Source organism: Macrobrachium nipponense, chromosome 11 (assembly GCF_015104395.2).
Source record: "Macrobrachium nipponense isolate FS-2020 chromosome 11, ASM1510439v2, whole genome shotgun sequence".
Classification (NCBI taxonomy): Eukaryota; Metazoa; Arthropoda; class Malacostraca; order Decapoda; family Palaemonidae; genus Macrobrachium; species Macrobrachium nipponense.
The window spans coordinates 84,058,207-84,074,966 of NC_061087.1; the positions used below are offsets into that span (position 1 = coordinate 84,058,207).

At 46.2% G+C, this 16,760-nt stretch overlaps 1 protein-coding gene across 6 annotated transcripts in view; it reads right to left on the reverse strand.

Moving 5' to 3' along the window:
* The window catches only part of LOC135206663 (GDP-L-fucose synthase-like), a 184,907-nt gene that overhangs the window by 116,013 nt on the left and 52,134 nt on the right, over positions 1-16,760 (reverse strand). For all 6 annotated transcript variants that reach the window (XM_064238035.1, XM_064238045.1, XM_064238089.1 and 3 more), the window contains exon 3: positions 12,505-12,595. The gene's annotated coding sequence lies outside the window, so the exon portion shown is untranslated. The remainder of the gene's footprint in view (positions 1-12,504; positions 12,596-16,760) is intronic.

The following is a 16,760-nucleotide window of genomic DNA, read 5'->3' on the forward strand; positions in this document are numbered from 1 at the left end:
ACCCAAAGCTGCCTTGCGCCTGCCGCCCTGGTAACTCGAGAGAGGACTGCGTCTCTATGTCTCAGTACCAGGTTGGCCCACAGGTTGGCCGTCTGGTGGGCTAGGTAGGAGATCGCCCTACCCCCAAACTGACACAATCTCCCGAAACTCGGGTCCCCTTTGGGAGGGATGTTTCCCGAGGAGGCCGCAACCTTGGACACTGTGAGAGACCACAGGTCCAGCCAGGAGACTGCTTGGAACGCTGCCATGGCAATTGATTCCAACACCAGTGCTTCTTGCTGCTCTCGGCCAGCAGGCGTTGAAGAGACACAACCGTAGTTAGCCTAGCCAGCTCCGGGTTAAACTGTTGGGTTGCAGCGGATCCTCTGATGGCACATAGAACCGCCTCTGCCGTGGTAAAGGAGGGAGAAGTAGCTTGGACGACCTGCCAGACCGAAGTGATCCCTCCTGACAGGAGACGAGAGAGTCCACCTGGCCCAGTGGCAAACCCACTGTCGTCCTGGGTTCCTTCTTAGGACCCCTAAACGACTCCAGCCTTGGTGTAGGCTTGGAGGGCGGGAGCACCAATCCTTCCCCGAGGTCATTGAGCTGACGAATCAGCGCGATGACCTTTGCAAACGACCTCTGGATCTCGGGAGTGACTGCATTCTGGGGAGATGGACCGTCAAGTCCATCCAAGGAGAACGCCTCCTAAGATCCTCCTCCTTCCACAGAAGGAACCACAACAGACCCCTCTTGGTCTCCTCCAACCACCTGAGCGTACGATCAGGTCAGTCCCAAGATTATGCCAGGTTTGTAGGCCCTCATGGAGGGACCGCGAGAAGTGCACTCCTCGCGGTTGCTCTTAATCGCCTCGCTCCTCCCGGTGTAGCCCAAGGAGGTTAAGAGGATAGGAGAGGCAGACTTGACGCTCCCCCCCTGCCAACTAGCAGAGCCGGTGTGCTGGGGGGGCTGCAGGCGATCGCCAACCCGCAGTGATGATCGAGCTGCAGGCCTAGTCGCAAGGTCTCCCTGAGGAGAGCCGCTGGACCGAGAACGGTAGCGACGGTCCCCAGCGTCAGGAGAGCTGCTACCTGTCAGCCTATCTGGCCGGTACCGGTGGGAGCGACAGTCAGGAGACTGGCAGAGTCCACTGTTGCCGTGGGAGCGTGGCCCGTCCTCACAGCGCGTCATGGTAGCTGGACCAGCCTGGGGGGTCCTCTTCCTCGCCTTGGCCAGCGTATGGTCCGGTGGGACTGTCGTCTCAACCCTGGGGACCGACAGATCGCGGCGGGAGTCGCCTGAGTGATTGCCACCAGTCTTCCGCTCCGTGCCTGGGTCCTGGCGGCGAGCAGGATCAGCTGTCTGGACCCTGGCTGCATGGTCACCTGCAGGCGACCGTACACTCGGTACCACTCGTGAACGAGCGGCCGAGATGGTTCCTGGTGCAGAGGCAGAACCTCTAGCGCCGGGAGAAGAGGTACCGTTGTTAGCTGGTACCCCTCCGGTCCCCGTCTTCTTCCTTGCGGAAGGAGAGACGGGCCCCGTTCCCGAAGGAACAGGAGGACCAGCGGAAGCCCCAACTGTCCCACTGGAGTGGGACAGACCCTTAGAGGTCTCTGAGCGAGACTTCTTAGGGGGGGGGGAGGAGGCTACCTTCTTCTTCCTCGGCTGTGGGGCCTTGGAAGTCGAAGGGGAAGAGGCGGCTGCAGACGACAACAAAGAAGATGATGATGAAGACGATGACACCTTCCTCTTCTTCATCAGCTTCCTCAGGACCACCGTCGGTCCTCCATCCAGGACGGAGCTGGGGTAGTTTCCGAAGCAACAGGTCCCAGCTGCACCTGTCCAGAGGGACCTGTGGTGGGAGCGACGATGGTGGGAACTGGTACGGGAGCGGCAGCAACAGAAACTGGCGGCAGTACAGGAGCTAGCGGCAGATCGAGTGGGGAACTCTTGAGACACCGAAAGTCAGGGGCTAGGGCGAGGGCAGCGAAACCAGGTGGCGGGGTCATCTCCCTCCTCGGCAAACATGGCAGTAGGGCCTGGACTGCAGCTGTCGGGGTAACCATGGCCATGTGCTCGGTGTAGACCAGGTGAGGAGGAGCAGCATACCCCGGCGTCAACACCGTAGTTGTCGTCAACGTCTCTGGTCCATGGGTCACTGGCCTGGGTCCACGCGCAGCCAGGTGGTACAGCAGCCCCTGAATACTCGGTGTGCCCGGGAGCCCAAGCGACTGCTAGACCTGCTCGAGATCGCCACCCGCGGCAGGCATACCTGAGGAAGGATTAGTCAGGTTAGTTGGGGGGGGGTTCCCCGCTCGCCCGGGAGGGGGGGAGTTCCCCCCCAAGCAAACGGAAGACCCCGAGTACAACCGAACGTCATGGTGCCGCGTCCCCTCCTCTACACTCGACTGATCAAGTGAAGAGACGGGCCGCAACACGGCCCCCGAAGGGGAAGGAGCCATAGGCGGGAGCTGAGACGGAGGAAGGAAAGAGGAAGACATGTCTGTAACCAGTGGAGTTGTTGGAGAGCCCTCCGATGACTCCTTGGCCCACTTACGCGCTTCTTCCTCCCCTCGTTTCGCTCCCACTGCTCCTCCGACCACGATACACAAATATCACGTCTCGGTGCGAGAGCATTTGCGCCCTCGGCACCGAGTACACAAAGCATGAGGGTCTACTTCGTAAAGAGACCTAAAGGCCTCACACCTACGGCCCTCCACACCAGGGCACAATCTACGGCTGACTGGGGGGTGGGGGGGTCTCTCCGGCTTGTGGCCTTCCATTTACCACCAATAATGGAGTAAACTAAGAAAAAACCAAGTACTTACAAGCTTTCACATGCACAAGTACTACAGGGTTAGAGAAAAAGTGATGATGGACTTGTAGAGAAGTAAACCAAGCATACGACACAGCAAGCAGAGCAGCGAAGAGCATGTCTTGTTCTGATGGTGGCCAAAAGCAAAGTGGAGCTTCACCTCCCAGTCGGGCGGGACACCTGACTATCGGACAAGCAGTTAACTACCGAACCACCTTGTTCGAAAGAATACGACTGGTTCCAGCTGGCGCTGATTACATTCCTTATGTTAAAGGACCGAGGGTTTGTATAACGTGTCTGAACAAAGTAGTATTTCCCAATTTCATAACTAAACATAATCAAGCCAATGATTTAAGGATTTTAATGATATAAGAATTATGTGCTTTAGTAAACTTAATGCTAAAATATGTATGTATAGTCAAATAAATATGTTATTGTTATGATACAATAAAGTTTGTTCATACTTACCTGGCAGATATATATATAGCTGTATTCTCCGACGTCCGACAGAATTTCAAAACTCCCGGCACACGCAGTGGGCGGCCAGGTGGTTAGTACCCATTCCCGCCGCTGGGAGGCGGATATCAGGAATCATTCCCATTTTCTATTCAGATTTTTCATACCACTGTCCCCTGAGGGGAGGTGGGTGGGTACTTTAATTATATATATCTGCCAGGTAAGTATGAACAAACTTTATTGTATCATAACAATAACATTTTGTTCATGAAACTTACCTGTCAGATATATATATAGCTGCATCCCACCATTGGAGGTGGGAAGGACAGAATGAAGGATTAGGAAACACCTCAAGTGCAGATGATTGACATCTTGATTCCTTACCTGTTAGCATAGCTGACTTCTTGATTACTGTCACCGAAGTCTGCCTTTGCTTTACTAGACTTGCCAACAAGGTAGTGACCTGTGTAGTTGGTGCGCTCTAGATGATCTGTCAACGGGGGCGTGACCACAATGTGACTAGACCATATTGACCATACTGTGAGGGCAACGAAGCTAAAAACCACCACCTGACCTAACCTATCGAAGTTAGTCCCATAACTTCTAGGCTAAAGAAGGGGAAAGCGCCTCAAGCAACTAACCCTTCAACCAAAAACCAACACCAAAATTAAAAAGCACTACCCCTTTTCTATAGGATAGTATATTGTGCTGCTCCCTGCCCCCAAACACCATTTCTGCGGATATGTATGGTCCAAGCGACTCGCAGTTCTCATATGCCGTCTTCACATCCCGCAGGTAATGTGAAAGCAAACACAGAGTTGCTTCGCCAAAAAGTAGCGCTAATGATATCATTAAGTGCCATATTCGTTTCGAAATGCCATTGAAGTTGCAACAGCTCTCACTTCATGGGCTTTTATTTTCAAAAGCTTCATATCACCATCCGAGCAGGACGCACGGGCCTCCCTGATGGTGCTTCGTAAAAAGAATGCCAGTGCATTCTTCGACATAGGAAAGTCGGGTCTCTAACAGAACACCATAAATTTTCAGAAGGACCCCGACAATCTTTGGTCTTTTGCATATAAAATTTGAGAGCCCTGACAGGGCACAGGACTCTCTCTGGCTCTTGTCCGATGAACTCTGCTAACCCCTTGATTTCAAAGGTTTTTGGCCAGGGGTTAGATGGGTTTCTCATTCTTCGCTAAGAAATTAGGATCCAAGGAGCACACTGCACTGTGTCCTCTGAAACCCACATATTTACTAATTGCTTGAATTTCACTAACCCTTTTTGCCGTGGCAAGAGCAGTTAGGAAAATCACCTTTCTAGTAGTCTCTCTCAATGAGGCAGCATGCAGAGGTTCAAAGGGAGCCGACATCAAGAACCTTAGAACTACATCAAGGTTCCATGATGGAACCTTCGGTTGTAGTACTTTGGTTGTCTCAAACGATCTCAAAGATCGTGAAGATCTTTATCATTTGTCAGGTCAATCCTCTGTGACGGAAGACAGCTGACAGCATACTCTTGTATCCTTTTATTGTGGGCACTGCTAGTTTGTCCACATTTCTCAAATGCAGGAGAAACTCAGCGATTTGGTTCACAGAGGTCGTGGAGGAGGAAATACCTTTCCTCCTACACCATCTCCTGAAGACAGCCCACTTCGACTGATAAACTGTTCGAGAGGAAGCTCTTCTCGCATTGGCAATAGCCTCTGCCACTGATCTTGAAAAACCTCTCGCTCTGGCCAACTTCTTGATAGTCCTGAACGCAGTCAGAAATCAAGAGCGGATAGGTTTCCGTGGGTACCTCTCGAATGTGGGGCTGTTTGAGAAGATCGGCTCTCTAGGCAGGGTTCTCGGGAAGTCACAGAAGGAGACATGACCTCCGTGAACCAATCGCTTGAGGCCAAAAGGGGGCGATCAGAGTCATTCTCGCTCCTGGCGACGCCGCAAACTTCCTTGTTACCTCTCCTAAGAGTTTTGAACGGGGAAAGGCCGTACACATCCATCCCCGTCCAGTCCCCATAGGAATGGCATCTACCGCTATTGCTTCCGGATCGAGAACTGGAGAGCAATAAATCGGAAGCCTCTTCGTTTTCGAGGTTGCGAAGAAGTCGACTAGCGGCCGTCCCTACAACTTCCATAGCTCTTGACAAACTTCTAGATGTAGGGTCCATTCTGTGGGAAGCATCTGATGTTGACGGCTTAAAAGATCCGCTCGAACATTTTGTATTCCTGAAATGAACCTTGTTAGGATCACTATGTTTCGAGCTTTCGCCCATAGAAGGATGTCTCTCGCTATCATGAACAGTGATCGAGAGTGTGTCCCCCCCTGCTTTTTGATGTAAGCGAGAGCCGTAGTGTTGTCCGAGTTGATCTGGACAACTCGGCCCACCAATCGTTCTTCGAAGAACTGAAGAGCCACCGAATGCCCCAATCCAACTCGTTTTTAAGTTTTATGTGCCAGGACCTCTGTTCCCCTCTCCAGAGCTTGACCCCCCCCCCCACTTCCTCCTTTCCTAAAAAAAAGTGTTGCTCCCCAAGCCCACCATGGAGAGGCGTCTGAGAACAACACTAGGTCGGGCTCAAAAGGTTGAGAGACATTCCTTCCGAGATTTTGATCGGATCTTGCCACCACTTCAGTTGATCCTTGACCGCTTTTGAGATAATCAAAGTCGAGTCTAGATTCTTTTTGTCTTTCCAGTTTTCTGCCATAAAAAACTGGAGTGGCCTGAGGCGCAAACCTCCCCAGGGAAACAAACTTCTCCAGTGAAGAAATGGTTCCCAGCAGACTCATCCATTCCTTCGCCGAGCATGTTTCTTTCCCTAAGAGGCTCTGACACTTTCTCTAAGCATCTCTGCTGACGTTCCTTTGATGGAAAAGCTTGAAAAGCCGCTGAATCCATCTGAATCCCCGGAATACACTATGGACTGCGTGGGGATCAGATGGGACTTCTCGTAATTCACTATAAGGCCCAGGGCCTTCGTCAGCTGTAATGTCGTCTGAAGGTCCTCCAGGCACCTTGACTTCGAAGACACTTGATTAGGCCAGTCGTCAGGTAAAGCGAGGACTCTTATCTTCGATAGGTGAAGCCATTTCGCTACATTCCGCATGAGGAAAGTAAAAACCATCGGCGCCGTACTCAGACCGAAGCACAGAGCCCTGAACTGGAAGACCTGCCCTTTTAAGACGAACCTCAGGAACTTCCTTGATTGAGGATGGATCGGGACGTGGATATAAGCGTCTTGAAAGGTCCAATGACACCATCCAATCCCCTGGTCTCAAGGCCCTAGCACAGACTGAGAAGTTTCCATCCTGAATTTTTCTTTCTTTACAAAAATGTTCAGTCTGCTGACGTCTGGACAGGTCTCCATCCCCCAGATTGCTTCGGAACCAGGAATAACCTGTTGTAGAAGCCTGATGAATCCAGCATCAGGCACTTCTTCTACGGCCTTCTTTTCCAACATTTGATCTAGAAGGTCGAGTAAGATCTGTTGCTTCTCTGACTGGTATGCGGGCGACAGGTCTATCGGCTTCGTGCTCAAAGGAGGCGCAGAGAGGAAAGGGATCTTGTTTCCTCTTTCGATCAATCTAGGGTCCAGGTGTCCGCCCCTATCGTCCTCCATGCCTGAGCAAATAAGGTGAGTCTCGCACCTACAGGTGCCTGAAGGGCAGAAACGTCAATTTTTTCCCTTCTTGATAGAAGAGATCTTACCTCTGAAGGACCCCCTTCCTCTCGAAGAACCTCTAGAGGAAGGTGCTCCACGAAAGGGCCTAAATTTCTTCTTGGGTGCTGGAGCTGTTGAAGTAGAAGCTTGAGGAGTAGGTCGTCTGGAAGATTGAGTCAAGAGGTCCCTTGTTGCTTTCTCTTGCAAGTTTACCGACAGATCCTTAATCATGGACTGCGGAAAATAGGTGCGTAGAGAAGGGGGCGAATAATAACTCCGCTTTCTGAGCGGGAGAAACTGCTTTCGCCGCAAAGCTACAATAGAAGAGCTCTCTTCTTTAGCAGACCTGTAGCAAAATGAGATGCTACTCATCAGAGCCATCCCTTACTGCTCTATCCATACAAGCTAATACACTCGAAAGCTCTTCCAGCGAAATCGAGTCTTGACTCCTCGATTGTACATCCAAAGCCCCGAGGCACCATCTAAAAACAAAAGTTAAACACCTCTAGCGTCTTAAAAATAACCCCTTGAGGTGTGATGATCTGTCTCCGTCATTGTCCAGGAAGCCTTAGCCGATGACAAATAAGACCTCCTTGGAGCGTCCACCAAATTGGCGAAATCTCCTTGAGAAGAAGACGGTGCTTTCAATCCTGCTTCTTCTCCTGTTTCGTACCATATCCCAGCTCTCCCTTCAGTCTAGATGGAGGAAGTGCAAACGAAGTCTTCCCTTTAACCTTCCTTGAATCCATCCAATCCTGGACTCTCTTAAACGCTCTCTTCGCAGAGAGCGAAGTGGCCATCTTAACGAAGCCAGGAGCCTTCCTGGCCTTCGATGAGGCAAATTGTGAAGGTGGAGGAGCAAGGAACGGCGCTTGAAAAATTATCTGGGGAACAATTTTCTTAAGTAAATCCGTCAACGTCTTATAGTCTGACGACGCTGACGCATTTGGTTCGTCATCATCCGTAGGGCAGAGATCACTAGACGAATCCTTCTCTCGGTCATCAGCGCCCTTCAAAGATCGCGATGACTTTGACACTTTAACATGTGAAACATCCTGACACTTCGGACTCAACTGTTGATCGTCCTGGCAAGCGTCCCGATATGTAAGGCGCCGCGCTATTCTGAGAAGCGTCCTGCTGAGACGTCCTGATGTGTATGACGCCATGCGTCCTGAACAGCGTCAGCTCGAGCGTCTTGCTGAGCGTCCTGATGTGTAAGGACGCCGTGCGTCCTGAACAGCGTCAGTTCGAGCGTCTTGGCGAGCGTCCCGCGCGTCTTGAAAAGCGTCTTCTCGAGCGTCCTGGTAAGCGCTTCGTTGCTTAAGACGCCGAGCGTGATCATCAACATGCAAAGCTTGAACTTTCGATATGGATCCTTGAGCGTTCTCGCCAGCCTTTTGACAAAGACGCCGGCCGTCTGTGCGACAACTCAACGTTCTCTGTCAAATTCGTCTCTCCTAGACGCCCTTTCATGAGGAATGTAATTCACGTTCTCTAATGCGTCGGCTACTAGGAGGAGACTCAAAGGCCGAAAAACGCGGAGAAGGAGCCGGGGACTGCCTAGTCCTCTTAACAGGCAGCCACCTATCCTTCCTCCGATGACTAGTTTCTGCCTCCTTTCTCTCAAAATAGGAAGCTAACTGTTTCTGCATTTCCCAAAGCATTTTCCTTGATGGGGAAAAGTTGTTCGATCAGGAGAAGGACTCATCCTGTGCGAGGAAGATGGGCGAGGGATGCCCTTTCCTTCAACTCAGGAACATGCTTAGAGCGACTTGGACGCTCCGAAAGAGTCCTCCCCTGATGAAGTCTTGTTCCTTTTCTGTGGCGGAAAAGCTTCAAAATCTTCAGGTGGATGAATCTACGTAATGATCAGAAGGACGTGAAGCGTCCTCTTCTCTGAAACCTCTCTTAAGAGGGCGACAAGGGCGACAAGGGCGACGGCTTCCTGTGCGACACCTTGCGCCCCTGCCGCTCTCGACCCCTGAGAGGTCTTCCGAGCGTCCCAACCTCGGCGAGGAGAAGGAAGTCTCGGAGAAGAAAAGCACTCTTTAAGTATCCGTGCCCGTGCACGAACACGCAGCCTGAGATTCGTCCTCAGTTTTCTGCCGAAGGGACGTCAGACCGGTCATTAGATCCCGTAACCCTCCTTCGGCTTTCGGCTTGCCCTCTCCCTAAGGCCTGGGAGTCCGGCAGGGCCTAGCCTAGAGGCATTATGGGACCAATCTGACCCCCCCTCCACAACACTAGATGCACTAACACTTTTATTGCAATTCACATTTGATTGTAGAGCAATCACTTTAGATTCCAAGGCGCGAATCGAAACTCCATGATCGTAAATAATACGCTTCCTTCTGCAGACACTTCCTGATTGTTCGGAGGCAATACAACAGGATTAGGTTGAATTACATCTACAGGAGGATTTAATGGAGATACAATTCTACCTTGACTTCTATTCACAGAAGCACTCCAAGAGGAAGACCTCCTGATTCTATCACGCTCAAGCTTTCTCACGTAAGAATCATATGCCTTCCATTCAATTTCAGTTAATTGCTCACACTCGATGCATCTATCATTCAACATACATACATGACTACGACATTTCGAGCACACTGAATGAGGGTCTACCGAAGCTTTCGGCAACCTCACCTTACATCCCTGTACCTTACACACCCTGAAGCTAGCAGAGCTAGATCCAGACATCGTAATCAAAGAAAAGTCAAAGCCAAATCCAAATCAAATCCACTATCACGTATGCCAAGCCAACAAGCCAAATCCAAACCAAAAGTCAATCAGAATACTCAAGTTAGCACAAGAAGTTTCAAAATCCTAGGTGGAGGTCTGTAAACAGTTGTTTACCGACCGGCGACTGAGAAAAATCTGAATAGAAAATGGAATGATTCCTGATATCCACCTCCCAGCGGCGGGAATGGGTACTAACCACCTGGCCGCCCACTGCGTGTGCCGGGAGTTTTGAAATTCTGTCGGACGTCGGAGAATACAGCTATATATATATCTGACAGGTAAGTTTCATGAACAAAATGTAATTTTAAGATTAAATATATTCTTTCATTCCTTAAAGGACATCGCAGTGCATTCATCATTTATCGTCTTGTGTTTCATACAGTATCATAGCTTAAATGTCATGGATTATAATGCTGCCAAAAAATTATATGGTCCCGTGATCAGTCGATGATGTCATCACGATCCCTCGATAGAAGTAGTCTTATGGGGGGAAATGAAAATTAAGACACCATTATTGTCACTATCATTATCACCATTACTCTCTCTCATATCCTATAGTTGAAAAAAATAGCTACTTAGAGAGATATTGATACCTTAGGGAGGAAACTCATTCATCCCATTGGTTTTTCTTTCACAACATTCTTTTGTAATTTTCTCCTATATCCGTTTCATTACTAATTTCTATTACATATTAAGATTTTTTCAAACAAAGATTTCCACTACAGGATATTAAAGAGGGTGACAGTGACAATGATAGTGATGATAATGACATCTTTTTTTTCTTTTCCCCCAAGAAAATTACTTCTACAGAGAGATCGTGATCATGATGATGAAATCATTGAATGATCATGTGACCAGAACGTGACTACACAAGGATGAGAATGACATTAATAGTCTTAATCTTTTGGTTGTTATTTTCATATTGATAGCTCTACTATAATTTTCTGGTAGCCTTGTCACCCATGACATCTAAGCTACGATACTGTATGAAACACAAGATGATAAATGATGAAAATGCTCACTATATGACATTATGAGAGACACTGACCAGTTTGCAACTTTCCAGGCCTGTGACTGGCTGATCAACAGCCAATCAGGAGCATCATAGGAAAAGGACTTGGCAGCAGATACACAGGCCCTGTGAATCAATTATAGTAAACCAGCTATAGGGCCACCTGTTGCTTGTTTTATTGGGTCTTGGGTCTTCAATGACTAATCACATCCACATCACCCATCAAGTACATGTATTTTTTCTTTACACTAGAACCAATTAGAGTATACATTTACTAAAAAATGAAAGAAAAAAAAAAGTTGAAATGCTGAATCATTGAACAACGTAATGTATCAGCGAACTTATGGGTTATTTGATAAAAACAAGAACGGACGGTTCGAGAGAGAGAGAGAGAGAGAGAGAGGGTAATACCCCCTCTACTCTCTCTCTCTCTCCAACCGTCCATCACTTTTCCCTCATTCTTCTCCTTAACATTCCCTCCACTCTATTCTCTCTCACCCCCAACCCTCCATCACTCTTTCCCTCTTCCTCCTCCCTTACAACCCCTCTACTCTCCCTCCCCCACTCTCTCTCTCTCTCTCTCGTCCTCTCCTCTATCTCCTCTCTCTCTCTCTCGCTCTCTCTCTCTCTCTCTCTCTCTCACCCTCTTCCCAACACCCACCTCCTTCCCAACTGCCACTTCCTTTGGTGTCACTGACGTCTTACTCCAACAGTATTCTTTTCCAAATAGTAAGTCATATGTACAGTAAACTGAAATTAGGTGTGATAAACTCATAGTTTAATTAGTTACTAAGTCTAAAGGCAGAACCAGCCCAGTTTCAGGAAAAACCTTCCCTTCCTAACTCCCAACCCCCTTCAGCCCTAGTAATGTCTTACCAACACAGTGCTTATTTCTAGATAGTAAGTCATATGTATACAAAGTTTGGTTGAAATTACTCAATGCATTTCAGAGTTATGCTGGAGCACGAACACACATACGTGTATGAAACTTTCGGTTCATCTCAGGCAGTTATAATTTTTACACTTCAAATATAGCTTTTCACATTTAATTTTCTCATTCTTAATAATGCCTCTGATACATTTACTTTAATTACCAGCATATAGTGTTCTTAGTTCAGTCTAGACTTCACTCTTCTAGTTAATGATTAATGCTTACTTAAGGAAAACACCTGTTATAAACTATAAATGAAATAAAATAAATAATAGAAAAGGAAAAACAATAAATAAAAACCCAAATTGAACAAAATATGATGCAAAATAAGGAAGAAACTCAAAGAAATTTTATGTTAACCATGGATATGTTTTTGATCAATACCATCCATCAAATATAATCCATTTTCCTTTTTCCCAATCATTCATCAAACTCAGTGTAAGACAAAAATCTGGAATCAGGGTTAATTCATTATCTAACAAAATATTTATAAACTTCTTTAACATCTCAATTATGACACTCAAGTTCATCAACCAGCATTCTCTATTACAATAAGCTTTTGGGTCTTTATTAGCTGTAGATATAAGTATGTACTTACCTTTGCAAATTCTATAAATATAGCCTAAGACATTCTATAGGTTTTGCTCATTTGTTTTGTTTACAGAGGCTAGCTAGGCTAAGTAAATTGCAAGGTTTGTCCTGGTTTTGAGACAGTCTAGCACATGCTAAGAATGCAACTTCATTTCACTTGTAATTTGCAAAACCTGCAACAAACCTTACACCTCTGGACCTAGTATTAGTGAAAATAAGTGATTTTACTCTAGCTGAAGGCACATAAGGAGGGTACAACATTCACGCAATACAATACTTTACAATACCTCAAGGAAATTCATAACTTACCTGTGGGGGTGCAGGATGCTGTTTACATCTGCCAGCCATCATAGCAGCTGAAAGGTCACCAACAAACACAGCTTAGCTTCATTTCCTTCACCTACAATGAAAATAATAAAAAGTTTTCCAAATAATGCAATCTCACACAGGTAACTTATAAGTATTCATCTATGAAATCTCACTGGTCTGCTGAAATTATCTAAATAATAAAAACAACAATAATACAGTACTGAAATTTTAAAAAATATGTATATATGGTTTAAGTATCAGTTCAAAATCTTCAATAAAAAGGCTGGTCTGGTAAGAAAAATACTGAGCACCAAAACTATCACAGCAACAATTTAGATATTTCCTGGTGTCTATGAAGTACACTAATATGAAGTAGTATCCAACTTCAAGTCTAGGCATAAGAAAAACACAATTTTGTTGTATAATTTTCAGTTTTTGAAATAAGTTTTCACTGCTTATACAATTATAGTACAATAACAAAATTATTTCACATATAGTATATATATGCATAATGTAAAACTGGCTATAGCTACTAATAATTTCTGACTACTTTGTCCTGTTTCTATTGGACAGATTCTATAATGGGAGCTACATTGCTCTCTTGTACAATATACAAGTTCTTTTGTTTGGTATATGCAAAAGTGTTTATTTTTACCTATTCTTTCATCTTTAAATTATATGTGATACTGAACTTTACAGTATTTTTTTATGCATCACATTCATATTTACTTTACAAAATTAATTTTCTGACATTTCTCCTTACACATACTTCTTAGAAATTCATGTTGAAATAGAGGATGGTCTTAAATGGAATACTAAATCATGTCTCCATACGAGTGAAGTATACCTGGATTGACATAAAATTCTAAAGTACTATAAAAAAAAAAGCATATCATTATTTCATACAGCATTCTGATAAGGCAGTTGTTGGGAGCAATTTCTTCACTTGAAATTTTTTATGTCTTATAATCAACTCAAGTACAGAAACTGTTGAATCTCTTACTACCGTGAATTAAGTAAGTAGTGATCTATTGAAAGTCAACACCTCACCCAAAATAAAGGAAGCTTTGGGTCTCCCCACAGACCTCATTTCTTATGACATCATGTGGACCACAGGTGCCTGCCAATTGCAAGAACAGGACAGATATCAGCAACCAAAAGTAAAATTACTTCATCCAAGAAATGGAATTTTCATTATAAAATAAAATTTTATTGCATACTTATCGAACAATTATACAGCTGCAGGTTCCCTACGAATGACAGACAATAGACTCAAAACTTATGCAGTGCCGCCGCCATCGCTGATGTAGGTGACGTCATCTCCCTCCACTCGAGGGAGCTACAGGTACAGCTGCTCAGGTAACATCAATTTGTTCTGCCCAGCCATCCACCTGTGGGGGGGAGGGAGGGCTTTGATTAATAATTGTTCGGTAAGTATGCAACAAATTTTATTTTATAATGAAAATTCCATTTTTATTGCAGTCTCTCACCGAAGAATTATACAGCTGATTACCCATTGCAAGGATGGCGGGCTGTGGATGTAAGCTTAATTCAAAAATAACATATGATTCTTGAAAAAAGACCCAAAAGCACTGTTAGTGCCTTTTGTACCTTACCGCTACTGCAGGAAAATACTGCCTCTGGTCGGTGCTCATCTTACGTAGTAGAAGGCTTGGAGTATGACCAATTGGTGCCTCTACATGGAGTGGAAGATCCTCGTAGTTATGGTGTTCACCGCTGACTCAATGAAGATACAACAAAATATTGCCCTTGCCATGGGCTGAGACCAGAAATAACCAACATGAAAACACAATTGTCACCTACACCAAAATAAAAGCCTTTACCCACCAAAACTAAACCTAAAATGACTGGTGAGCACTCCAGGTACATTGTACCCCCAGACTTCCCTTTAACTCGTCAACCTTGATACAAGGCGAAACATAGGCTAACAGAGGGAGCAACCCCCTATGTCGTTTCTCCCAACACCATGCCAGCTACCAAAAGTGGACTGAGAGACATACAATCTTCAAACACTGTCTCGATTTCTTTCAAGTAATGCATAGCGAACACAGATTTAGACCTCCAAAAGGTACTTTGGCGGATAGCGGATAGCGACAAGTTGTGTCAAAAAACAAGGGAAGTCACTACCGCTCGAACTTCGTGCGCTTTCACTCTCAGTAAAGGAAACATTGTCTTGTTAGCTTGAGTGTGTGCTTCAACAATTAATTCTCTCAGAAAAAAGGAGATAGCATTTTTTGAGAGAGGACGAGAGGGATTTTTAACAGAGCACCACAAACGATTCAAATGACCTCTAATTTTCTCCGTTCTGCAGAGGTAATATCTGAATGCCCGCAAGGGACATTAGAGCCTTTCTTCTTCCTCCTGGCCTATCAAGTCTGTCAGGTTCTTGAGAACGAAGTTACGTGGCCAAGGATTAGAAGGGTTCTCGTTTTTCGCGAGAAAATTGAGCTCCACGGAGCAAACTACGTCGCCTTGAGAAAATCCCACCTTTTTGGCCATCGCGTGTAGCTCGCTAACTTGTCTAGCTGATGCTAATGCAACTAAAAATAGTGTCTTATTGGTGAGATTCCTCATAGACGAAGAAAGTAGTGGCTCAAAGGGAGGGCCCGAAAACTGTTTAAGTACTATATGTATGGAGATTCCATGATATCAAGTCCTTTGACAATTTGGAAGTTTTGAACGATTTCATTAGATTGAAAAGATCACTATTCGTGGATAGGTCTAGTCCTCTGTGTTTAAAAACTGAAGCCATCATCGCCCTGTATCCCCTAACAGTTGAAGGCGCTAAACTCTTAACATCCCTAAAGAATAGGAGATCCGCTATTTTATTCACAGACGTTTCAGAAGTAGAGACTTTAGTTTGTTTACACCATTTTCAAAACACTCCCCATTTAGACTGGTATAGTCTGTTAGAAGAATTTCTTCTGCAGTTCATGACAGCTTCTGCAGCTCGTTTCGAAAAACCTTTCGCTCTGATGAGACTTGTGACAGTCTGAATCCTGTCAGTGCCAGAGCGGATAATCCTTGGTGGAATCTTGTGAGTAGACATCTCTTTAACGGAAGAAGCCTGTGGAAATCTACGAGCAAGTCAACGAGATCTGGGAACCATGCCTTCCTTGGCCAGAACGGAGCGACTAGTGCCAGTGAAACTTTTTCATCCCTAAATAGAGAATGCTCTGAGTCAGAATTAGCCGAGATTTCGCCTCGTTTATAAGAAGACCTAATGAAAGAGTTAAGAAAGAGTCCTCTTGAGATTCTTCATTCGCTGACTTTCCGAAGAGGAGCGGAGAAGCCAGTCGTCTATGTAGAGTGACACAATGATGCTCAGGAGGTGCAACCACTTCCCCAGCGGAGTCAGCACTCGCATAAATACTTGCGGTGCTGTCGAGAGGCTGAAGCAAAGAGCTCGAAACTGGTAGGTCTTGCCTATGAACACAAACCAAAGGTATTTCCTGGAGTCCTGGTGAATTAAGATGTGGAAGTATGAGTCCTGCATATCCAGGGATACCATCCAACCCCCTTGGCGAAGGAATTCCAACACCGAACGTGTCGTTTCCATATTGAATTTGGTCTTCTGAACGAACAAGTTCAGTGCGCTTACATCCAGTACAGGCCTCCAGCCCCCTAATGACTTGGGGACTACAAACAGATGGTTGTAAAACCCAGGGGATGGTCTGTCGCTTATCTCCACTATGACTGCCTTCTGCACAAGTCTCTATCTCTCGAGTTAAGGCTACAAATTTCTCTGAGCCTGGAGAGTAGGCTGGCAATGCGATGGGAACAATGGATAGAGGTGGAGTGTCTTTGAGAGGAATGGAGTAACTAAACCGGAGAACTTGGATTACCCAGGGCTCTGGCCTTCTGCGACTCCATTCCTCCCAGAAGAGGCTCAGTCTGCCCCCTACCGGAGCATGAAGGATTGAAGGATCACTTGGATGATTTGGTGTCGGGTTTGGTCGAGGACTAGGTCGGGTGTCGTAAGTTCGATCGAGGCCTGACGAACGGTCTAGACCTGCACCTTCGAAAGGGTTTCTTCTGCAAGGGTGATTCTGAGGTGGTAGGAGTCACAGGCGAGGGTTTAACTCGCTTAGAAGACTGAGCGAGCAAGTCATTACAGTGGATCCCCCGTATTCGCGTTCTCCGGATTCGCGGACTCACACATTCGCGGATTTCTCTCGGGAACATTTCCCTGCATTATTCGCGGAAAATTCGCGCATTCGCGGTATCTTTCTATG